Raw genomic sequence first — 10923 nt, forward strand, 5'->3', positions numbered from 1 at the left:
CATTAGGCACCTACTTCTAGAGTATTTGTAGTCCAGGTGCCTTAGGCTGCCTTAGAGAACTAATGAATGAAATCCTCCAGCATGAAGTACCACAGATTTATCTCTGCCACATGAAAAGAGCATATCTTACACTGCACCATGGATTGCCTTTCATATCCCAGGACAGCCTCCATGAAATCACTCTGACACAGGTATTAACATCAAAAGATGACAGAGATGTGGTGAAGTAAACATCTCTCAGAACGCCACACACCTTGAAAATACTAAAAATGTTAAAAATGTTTGCCTGGCAGTGGTGCCCAGAGCTGTGTCACTCTTGTCTGCAAAGAGACAGCAAGTGACTCATCCACATTCAGGAACTGATGTCTGAAGCATATTACAAAACAGACATGCTAGGCTTGAAAACCAGATTTTAAAACCTTGACAGAGGGTCAGAAATACCAAGCTGGCCTTCACACCCAATGGAGCAGCCCTAAGTCTGTGTCACTGCCACTCCTCAGCTCCCTTGTTCCTTCTCTGTGGTGGAGCAGGAATCCTGGAGAGAAAATCCCATTTATGCTGCCAGGTGGGAAATATTCCCCTCCAGGCACAGCATGGCAGCAGGCACAGAAATGATGGGCTGTGGGCACACCTGGGGGGCACAGTGAAGGTGAAGGGTGACCATGTCACCAAGGTGCCGTCCCAGCAGGAGTCATGCCTGAACCTGAACCAAGTGTGAGACCCTGAAGGGCTCCCTGGGAGCTCAGCAGTGGGTGGTGCGTCACTGCTGGGGCATCAGATGTGATCTCAGGCTTCAGCACTGAGCTGGGGGAGCAGAGCTGGCCCTGGCAGCCCCATTCCAGCTCCTTTGGCAATATTTTATGAACACCTCGAGTGTTTTGGCACCACTTGAGCAGCACTGAGGAGAATTGGAAAGTCCTTGCCCATTAATTACAGGAATGGTGCTGCACAGCAAGGCTGACAAGATGTATAATTGTTGAAACACATCAATCACAGCCAGCCTAGACTTTTAATCCTGTGATAGTTTTCCTGTTAAATAAATCCTTCAGCTGTTCAGTGGCTAAAATTCCATTTAGTGCAGACTCAGTGGGAGCAATGTGTGTGGTTTGGGGGAAGCTAGACTGAAAATATCCTAAGCAAGCCCCCGGTGTGTCTTAGCCCCCATGAAGGGAGGCATGACTCACTCCCCACCTTGAAGAACTTCCTTCTGTGGGTGTTTAAAGAGTCCTACCTGAAGTCTCTCAGTGGAGTGATGTGCTGAGCAATTACAAACCAAATCAACTCTGTAAGTTGGCACTTAAGGCCTTCCATACATTGCCACTCCTACCCCCAAATTATCCACTCTGTTCAAGCCTTTACTGGCTGATGTCCAACTTCCTCATCAACACCCGTGGTGCAAACAGCCTTAGGCTCAGTGAGGACCCAGGATCTTGTTCCATGGGCTGCCACAAGAGGCTCAGGACCTGTCCAGAGCAGCTTTTTCAACCTGGCTCTCCCCAGATGCTCTGAACCCCAGCTGTGAGCAGTTTCATCCAGCACCACATGGTCACAGGATAAGGGGCTTAAGTTTGCTGAACTTGCTCTCACCTTTCACCTTCAGGATAGAAGTTTCCTGAGGTGTGTGCTAGATAAAAGACAAGCCTAAAATAATGAAAAATCTGGACTAAAATCTGCTTGTCTTCTTACATGCTTAAAAGGGGATTATGAACACTTAGATACTGACATTGGAGGAAATGATCCACAAAGCTCCTGATGGGTGTTTACACAATAAAGAGGATCTGCCAAACCCCAAGGGTGTGTAAATTGTGTTAGTCCAGCTACTTGTAGACTTGGGAAGTTCTTTGTACAAACATAAGCAGCCACCAAGCATCACAAAAGCTACCTTAATCTTTCCAAAGCCACATGTAACAATCTCATGTTAATCTACTTTAGTGCAGCCACAATATAAATACAATCCTGAAGATGAGCTGCATCTTACCCTGAAGGGTGACTGCACTGAAAATGGCAGGCACAAATACCTCCTTCTGTTCTCAAGGAACAAATGACACGAAAAGGTGAAACCAGCTTTATTTCATCCTCAGGCTCCCTTCATATGCACAAGAGTAGGTCTCATCTGGCCACATTGAGTCAGATTCTGAGCAGCAGCACCAGCAAAGAGATATTTATTAGCTAGAAAGTGATAAAAGGGTTGTGTGACTGAATTCTTTCACAACATTAGAAAGTACCAGAGATTGGAAGTGTGACAGGTCAGTCCAGGTCACTAAATGCACTTACTTTCAGTCACAGGGAGTGGCTGGTCTGCTTACAGAGCTTGTTAATGGCCCCCTGGGTCAAGCAGGCTTTCACAAATGCACAGCCCATAGCATCTTTAAAGCTGTCAAATATGCTGTTGGGCTCGTGGCAGGAACTGCTGACCTGTGAGTTGTATTGCTCCATTTTTTTAGTATCTAAGAAAAACATTAAAATTCCTATGAAGCATTTTAGCCTAGGCCCTTACTGTGCCCTGCTGAGCTCCTCTGTGAACCTGCCAGGCCATGTGGGTTCAGTCATTAATATGCACAGAGGCTCCTGCAAAGCAGCCTGGAAGGAGCAGGATATTGCAGAGCTGTAATGCCAAAGCCTCCACAGCCTGATCAATATGGATGGTGCAGTTAGTTCTGCATTGATTAACTTCCAGAGCAAAACCCCTCTGGTAGATGAGCTCTGTGGTGGAGCACTGCTGCCAGACCTGTGCAGCTGTGGGGGATGAGAAATAGGCCAGACTGCAGGTGTGTGTGCAGCCCAGATGTTCCACCATGCAGCGAGCACTCACAGGAGGGCTGCACACCACACAGGGTCATTTATTTAGTGCCAGGTCTTGTCCTTCCCCTGCACAGAGGTTTGCACTAAAATCTCTTAAAGCCCAGGGGCATTTGGCCATGCTGCCTGACCTCAGTGAGGAAGGACATGTGTACACTGCACCAGGAGTGTTTATACTGTTTATGTTGTTGGCTGTAGGTGCCACTGGGCTTTGGGCTGCTGGTACCAGCTCTGTGTAAAGGCACAAGGCTGGCCCCAAAATCCATAGATGCAGCTAATCAATGATGGCATTATGGTGGCAAATGGGATAGATGATCTAATGCTTACCCACCCACAGGGCAAATAATGATTTGGTTCATCCCATTCTGAAAGATCCCAAGTTTCTTCCTGCCTGTGCAGCTGGATGAGGCCATTTCCTCTGGTCTGGTAAATTAGCTCAACCATGAGTCCTTTGGCTTCCTTTAAATGCAGGGAGGAAACCACATCTTCCTGTATTTTCTATGTGCTTCCTTCTCCTCCCCTGCTCCAGCACTCCTGAAGGGCAGAACTGGGCTTATTCAGCAAGACTGGATTTCTGCCCATGTCTAGACACACATTTAAAATGAAAAAACTGTCCAAACACTTCCTCTCTAAGCCCACCATGTTGGGTTCTCTTCTGCTGTCCTACTCTCCCACCTACCCCAAGTTCTGCTCCAGAAAACTCATAAAAATGCTTTGAAATGCCATGTCCCTCCTTCATGGCTACAGATGGCTCAGGGATTTTTAGCCATTTGTAAATTTGAATGGCCAATTGTCGCTATAGGACACAAAAGAACACACGCTCACACCGTTCTCAAGGTGAAAGAGAAAAAAAGGGCCGTTTATTTTCTGACTCCAACATTTATAGTTTTCTAAAAGTGACAGTGGATTGGAAGGTGACAGTGGCACCTCTCCAAGGCCACTGGTTAAACCAACAGTCTATCAACTCTCTCCTCCTCCACAAAGGAATGAAAACAATGAGTTATTTACAGAAAGTGTGTGAGAAAATTCACTACAAGAATGTCAACATCAGAAGAAGCCTTCTGATCTTAAAAAAATCTTAAAAAACCAGGGTGACAGCCAATGGCTGATACAAAGTCAAACATCCCCAAACTCCACTAGGCAGTGTCCCAGTCCTTCCCTAGCAACCCCTACACAGCCAGGACAGTCCCTGACATGCTCAGCATAAGCTCCCCTGGATTCATTCAGTGACTGCTCCCAAGCCCTTTTCAGGCCTGGCTGTTATGGATGTGATTCCTCCAGTCAGACACATGACCTACATTCTTGATCTTGTAAGATAATGCCTTTAGATGTCATAAAGGAGATGTGTCTCTGTTGCCCTCCACCTTCCAAACCAGTTGAGCTCAGTCTGACCTAAGTGTCTCATTTTGATACTATGTGCCATCTGCATGTTTTTCCTTAAATAATTTTGTATCTTCTCATATATTATTCATTTAGAAGGCTTTGGTGAAGAAGAAATCCCCTGAGGATGTACAGAAGATCCCAAAAATTCACACTGGTCCTGTTCTAGCTGTTGTAAGATATTTTGTAGCCAGAATCTTTCAATGGCCATTGTGGGTACCATCCAACTCAGGATACTCAATTACAGCTTTATTATGTATCATCACTGTTGTGGAAAACTAAAGCACAGAAATTGATTGGGTTTTTTGTTAACACACTTTTCTATATAAATCAGGCCAATGAGTGATTAAAAATTGTATTGCACTTATTTGACGAGACTCATTTTTCATAAAACCCTGGTTTTGATTTTTACTGTTTACTTACCATTCCAGTCTTTTCTTTTTTTTTTTTTTCCTGACAAAAATTTCAGGCTCTTTGCCCACTAATTTAGCAAAGTGGCTCAGTCTCTTTCACAGGTCTCTCTCCAGAGTTCCAAGAGGTGTTAAAAACACTCAGTCACTGAAGGTGCCTGAGCCAATTCTTGTATTGCACTTGAATGAAGATAATGAATCATAGAACAAAATCACTGAATGGTTTGGGTTGGAAGGTGTGGGAACCCAGGAAATTCCTCTGGCTGCCCTGGAGGACTCGAGCCCCTGTCCAGGGGGCTCAGAGACCCTGGCACAGAGCCCAAGACCCCAGTGGCTTTGATTTAGCCCTTGGAAAAAACAATTACCCACCTTATATGAAGAATTACAATCCACGACAGTTTAAGTAGAATGATAGTGAATTTATCACAGCATGAAAAATCGATTTTTTGGGGTTTTTAGAATGGGGGTTCCGGGGGCAAGATGGAGGAATCTGGGTGTGTCCAGCCTTTCTCATTTTTCTTCTTGGCCTCCATCTTCTGCTGTGATGTTGGCACTTTTGGCTTGGTTTAGAGTAGAAGTTCACTATCTAACATAGGTGATAGGTATTGGAAAGGAATTGTAAATATTGTACAGGTAGTTTTTAGTATAAAAAGATAACACAGCCCTGGGGCAGGCAGAGTGCCTGGACTGTCTTGCTGAGTGGACCTCAGCTGGACAGGAGAAAGAATTTTACAGATAAGATACAATGAACAACCTTGAGACCGAGAACTGAAGAGCTCTGACTCCTTCTTCGAGCACTGGGCTGGGAAAAGAGACTTTCTAATGTATCTTGGGGTCACTCTGAGCAGCAGAGATTCCAAGAGGAAGGGACCTTAAAGCCCATCCAGTTCCAAATCCCTGCCATGGACATGACACTCTCCACCATCCCAGGCTGCTCCCAGCCCTGTCCAGCCTGGCCTTGGGCACTGCCAGGGATCCAGGGGCAGCCCCAGCTGCTCTGGGCACCTGTGCCAGGGCCTGACACCCTCACAGGGGGGAATTTCTCCCTTATGTATGACCTAAATTTCCCCACTTTCACTTTGAACTCACTGGATCTTGTCAGGTCCTGATGAAAAGTCCCTCTCCGGATTCTTTGTAGGCCCCTTCTGACACTGGAGAGCTGCTCTAAGGTTTCCATGCATCCTTCTCTTCTCCAGGCTGAACAACCCCCCAGTTTCCTCAGCCTGTCATCACACCAAAGGTCTATTTTATATTTAACAAAGAAGAACAGCCATTTTAGATAAAGCCCATGGGCCAATGCTGTGATAAAATAACAATCACTAAAGAAAATCCATGCACAGCACGTAAGAAACCTGTCCAGAAATGTTCTCATTTCTTGCAGTCATTTTTGACAGATACTTATCTAGCAATTTCTCATTCCCTTCAATGTTCTCACAGCTTCTCAGGGCCTGATTCTTATCTCATGAAAGTCACCCTTTTATTAACAGTGGGGTGTACTGAAGCTTGGACTCTGATGAAATCTTTTACTTGGGCCACAGTGATGTGTAATAATCAAAGTAATGCTACTGCCAGCTGCAGTTTAGTGTAGGATAGGGAAATGTCACAAATCTAATTGTCAAGGCCATGTACATGCTGCAGCAGACAGAGTCCTAAATCCTACTTTCAATCAGCTCATTCCACAGTTCCCTGGTGCAAAAGACAAGAAATTTTGCAGTGGTTTCTTTTTCAATTGCTCACATAATCAGTACAGTTCTTCTGAACTGTTTCCTTTAATATGAAATTGCATACATGACACACTTTCTCTTTTTTTTCTCCAGAGCCCTGATTGTCCTATTCTCAGAAAACAGTCTCAGAGAAAGTGTCAAAAATTATTAGAAAAGAATTGGAGCTTTTAGCACATGAAAAAATGTGGAAGAGAGTTGTAGATAAAGGAGCTTTTCTGTAAAAATGAAAGAGTTAAAGGCATTGATTTTTGAACTATGAATGTTTCATTTCACCATTTTCAGCTCTTTGAGATGTGGCAGTTCACATTTCTCTGGCTGACTGGCAACTTAGGACAACCTCTCAAAATGGAGACACCCTGTCAGGTTCATCTTCTGTGTGACAAGGACAAGCAGGAAATAACAAATAAAACAGGAATTTGATCATGCAGTGGGGAAATGGCACAAGGTCTTTCATCAACCTCTAGTTTTTAACAGTAATGAAATGTAGCATTCCACAATAAAAGCTGGGGGCAAGTTTGACTTTGCTGGCATGTTTTGGAAAAAGTGGATTATTGCATACACTTCTTTTTTCTGTCAGTACAAGACATTTTCTGCTGCAGCCTCATAGCCTCATCATCCAACAAGGCTACTGTGACCACTCCTTTCCCTTGTTAATAAAAGATTATCTGTGAATATGGGTAAGAAAAGGCTTGTGCAGACTCCAGGCATTTACAGGCACTATTCCTTTTCCACCTGAGTAATGTTAATAAAAGTGTCTGTTCTTTGGGGGTGCCTGCCTGGGCAGTGACCACACCAGATCCTACAAGAAGTGGTGTTACTGCTGTTAGAGAAACTGTCCAGAACTGCCAAATTTTCGTAGTTGTCTGCTTAAGAAGTCCAGAAGACTGAGTGGAGCCTGATGAAACCATATCCTTACAGCTGGAAAAGTATTTAGAGTTTCCTTGTTGCATTGGAGGAGATGCTCTCTCACTTGTTATGAGACCTGGCCTTTTCTCTTCTTTATGCCTTTTTATTCTAATTTATTTTTCCCCAGTAATGACTCAGAAACTTGTTACCAATAAATCACCAGCTCTCTGATGGAGAAAAAAATCAAGTAGTATTTGGTGTTAGTTATGATCCTTATTACGCAAAATTTATTTCCTTCAAGAAATCTGTTGTTTTCTTTCTCTGTGAAATTTTTTAGGAAGGCATTTCTAAGATGAGACCTCACATAGCTGGGTGTTGGTCTAAATGCTGCCTTTTAAGCTCTTTTTTTCCTGAACAGTACCAGGTAAGAAAATCTTAGCTGTTTTTGAAAACTCAGTCTAAAAGAAAATCCCCTGTTTTCAAATATGTGAAATGTTATCCATGTTTTCTTAGTCCCCAGTGTTGCAAACTGTCATAAATAGTTTTACTCTAAATCACAAGTTTGAAATTATGCTGTTGAAGACTTAGCAGACTTTCCAGATGAGGCTCTTTATTCTTTTCTGTAACAGTCTTGTTTAATCTCCACTGAACTTTTTATGCTTCTTTTTAAAGCAAGCATAGAAATCTCACTGAAAAATAAATGGAGGAAGAGCCACTAATTCAAACAGAGCAGCTTGAAAAATGAAGTTTTTTAAATTGTAAATAAGGCTACAGTTTCTTCATTAGTATGATGAGTACTTGTCTTTTGGACAAGGCACTTGAGACTGATAGCTCTCTCTAGAGAAGATGAAGCTTTCAAAACATTCTGTAGCCAAATTGGAAACCTTTTGCAGCCCTGGAAGTAGGAAGTCCATAGGCAGGATATTATTAATACCACTTTGTTTTGAATTCAAACACAAGGACATTCCTATTGCAGTGGATAAAACTCCATAGTCAAACATTCATGTCAAACAGTGGATAAGCATTTATGTGCCTGGTGTCCCAGTAAAAGTAATAATGGCATTTCCAGCAAGAGCTCACAGGCTTTATATTAATTGTGCCAGGTTGCAATCCTCCTACAAGAACCTTGTGTGAACTTCAGCTAAATACACAATTTAAACACAGGCTGGCAGTGAAGGCCTTGAAAATACAGGCACATTTTGAAGCAGAGCCCCCAGCAATGAACTGATCATTGCTGACCAGCCACTGGTGATTAAAGAACCCTGAAAAGCTGGGAAAGGACTGCTGTGGCTGTGAGGTGGTGGTCAGGGCAGCAAGTGCAGCAGCTTATGAAGAGATTAAAAAAGAAAAAAACACATAAATGCTAGCACCAAGCAAGAAACACAGCACAGGCCAAGACACATTTAGTAGCCTGGGGAAGTCCCACCCCCAGCACCCTGCAGTGAACAAGTGAAAGGCTTAGAACTGTCCAGAAAATGAAACACTTATAAAAGGAGAAAACATTGAATTTGTGGGTTGTAAAGAAAGGGGGAATTATTTCTCAGAACTGATCACCTTCACCTCATGGAATGAGAGATTATCAAGAACTGCAGCTCTTGGCCCTGCCTACATGACACCCTCTCCATGGCATTGGCCATTTACAGCTAAATTGGAATAAGGTTGTTAAAATAACCTGTGTGACTAATTAGTGATGCTTATTAATAGTAAGCACCAACAAACATTCATTGTGTGTATTGTTAATACCTAACAAATCAAGTGGGGTAGATCTTTTAGAATTTGAAGCTGTCTTCTTTTATCTGGCTCCTAAATGTTCCTATGGCAGCAGTCTCCTTTTCCCTAATTAGTACAGTTGTACTCAGTTACAGCATGGTAAGGGATCTGCTAAGGAATTCTATTCTCACTAGAGAAAGAATAAAATATCTAATATTTAATATTATATCTAGTGTTTATGTACTTCATGTTACATAGGAGAAATGAGAAGTGTGTGGGCAAGATTTACAAAGTCTAGTGAGACTCATCTCACTAATCTGAGAAGTCTGCATCACAGATATCTGCATCTGATCTAATATTGAAGTCTCCTTTCAAATCCATTGGAGGGAAATAAATTCTTCTGAAATTCTAGTCATTTGTCTATCTCTGAGTGAGGTGAGGTGATCCCTGAAAGGCCTATTTCTGTCTCCTTGTCAAGACAGCCCAGACAATGAACTCCAAGGTGACAGTGTGCACCACCAACATCTCCTTTTGACAGGGGAATCTCATCCTTTGGCTATTAGGGATGTCTGCCCCTGGAAGCTTGTCTAGCCAGAGGTTCCTCTTCTGTCTCTTCACAGGGCAAAGCTACTAAAATATTGATTTAGACAGAGCAAGAAAGCCCAGCAAAATTACTTTTTGTTATTTCTAATCTTCTTCAAGCAGTTCAGGTTTTGGAGTCAAGTAGTTATTGATTAGTCATTAATAAGTCCTGAGTGAATAAGTTAAATGCTGTTGGTTGGTTTTTTTTCCCCCTGGTTAAATTGCTCCCAGCCTCTCTTCTCCCTAAGCCTTGCCACACCCTGCTCTGCTCCCCAGTTTGAATCCCAGCAGATTGTTGTTTGTGTGGGAGAAATGCAGGTTTCTAGGTTGATGAAAAGATTAAAGGTTATTGTTAACATCAGGCAAATCAAGTGGGGTTGATTTTTAGAGTTTAAAGTTTCCCTTTTTTCTTTGGCTTCCTAATTCTAAAACTAGAAATATTTTGGGGAGCAAGGGATGATGACAACACAATTTATCCAGGGTAAAGGGAGGGATGACTAAATGGAATGGAATCCAGGCTCTTCTAGAGGTCACTATCTCATAATTTAGCACAAACAGGCACAGAAAGAGGCAGAGCTGGAGAATTTGCTGTAGGGATTCAGGGAACAATGAAAAAGCCAGAAATGAGGCAGTGTGACTCCTGAGCCTGAGATTTCCTTTTCTCATGATTGAAAAGCAATTGCGGACAGAGCAGGCTGGACCTCAAGAGATGCAGACATGGAGGATTGCAGTGGAGAAATCTGTAACAGGTCTGAGCCCTGGAACAGCTCCTTGTGCTCCTCCTTCCCCAGGATCTTTTGGCTGCTGTGAGCCCAACACCTCCCCAGACTCTACAAAACTGCTGCACCCAAGGCTTTATGCCACAGAAGATGATTTTGGAAACAGTGGGGGAAAGGACCACCACAACTGGCCAAAAATACACAAAAGACAAAAAATACACTAAAAGGAAAAAATATTTGCCACCAGCTTCAAGCCTGTTGAAAGAAGATAACACAGATATGTGGGAGTGTACCTGTCATGGTGGCTGCTCCTGGGAGCTGTGCTCAGAGCATGTGTGCTTGCATTTGCACTAAAATAGCTCCCAGACAGGAAGAAATAAATTTAAAGTGACAGCTGCTCGAATTCAAGGTCTACTAAAGACTCTGGGGATGTATTCTTCTACAGACTGCAGACAGATTAAAGGCATGGAACAAACACAAGTGGTTTACACTGGCTGCATGTTGCTGACTCAATGGAAAAAAAAAGTTGTCTCCCTTTTTCATGTGTTCCAGTTCCACCACCATCTCCCTAATCTGCTGGACAAATTAGGAACACGAATCAAGGTGCCTCCATTTGCTTTAAATCTAAATTATGGTAAGCATGACATGAAGGTTCAGGCAGTAAAAGACAAAAAATGGTGTAGAACATCTTCTGTCCCCTTCTCTTTTCTTCTCAGTCACCAGGCTATCAGTGTGCCTTTGGATTCCCTGAGC

The sequence above is a fragment of the Molothrus aeneus genome, chromosome 15 (genome assembly GCF_037042795.1).
Source record: "Molothrus aeneus isolate 106 chromosome 15, BPBGC_Maene_1.0, whole genome shotgun sequence".
NCBI classification, from domain to species: domain Eukaryota; kingdom Metazoa; phylum Chordata; class Aves; order Passeriformes; family Icteridae; genus Molothrus; species Molothrus aeneus.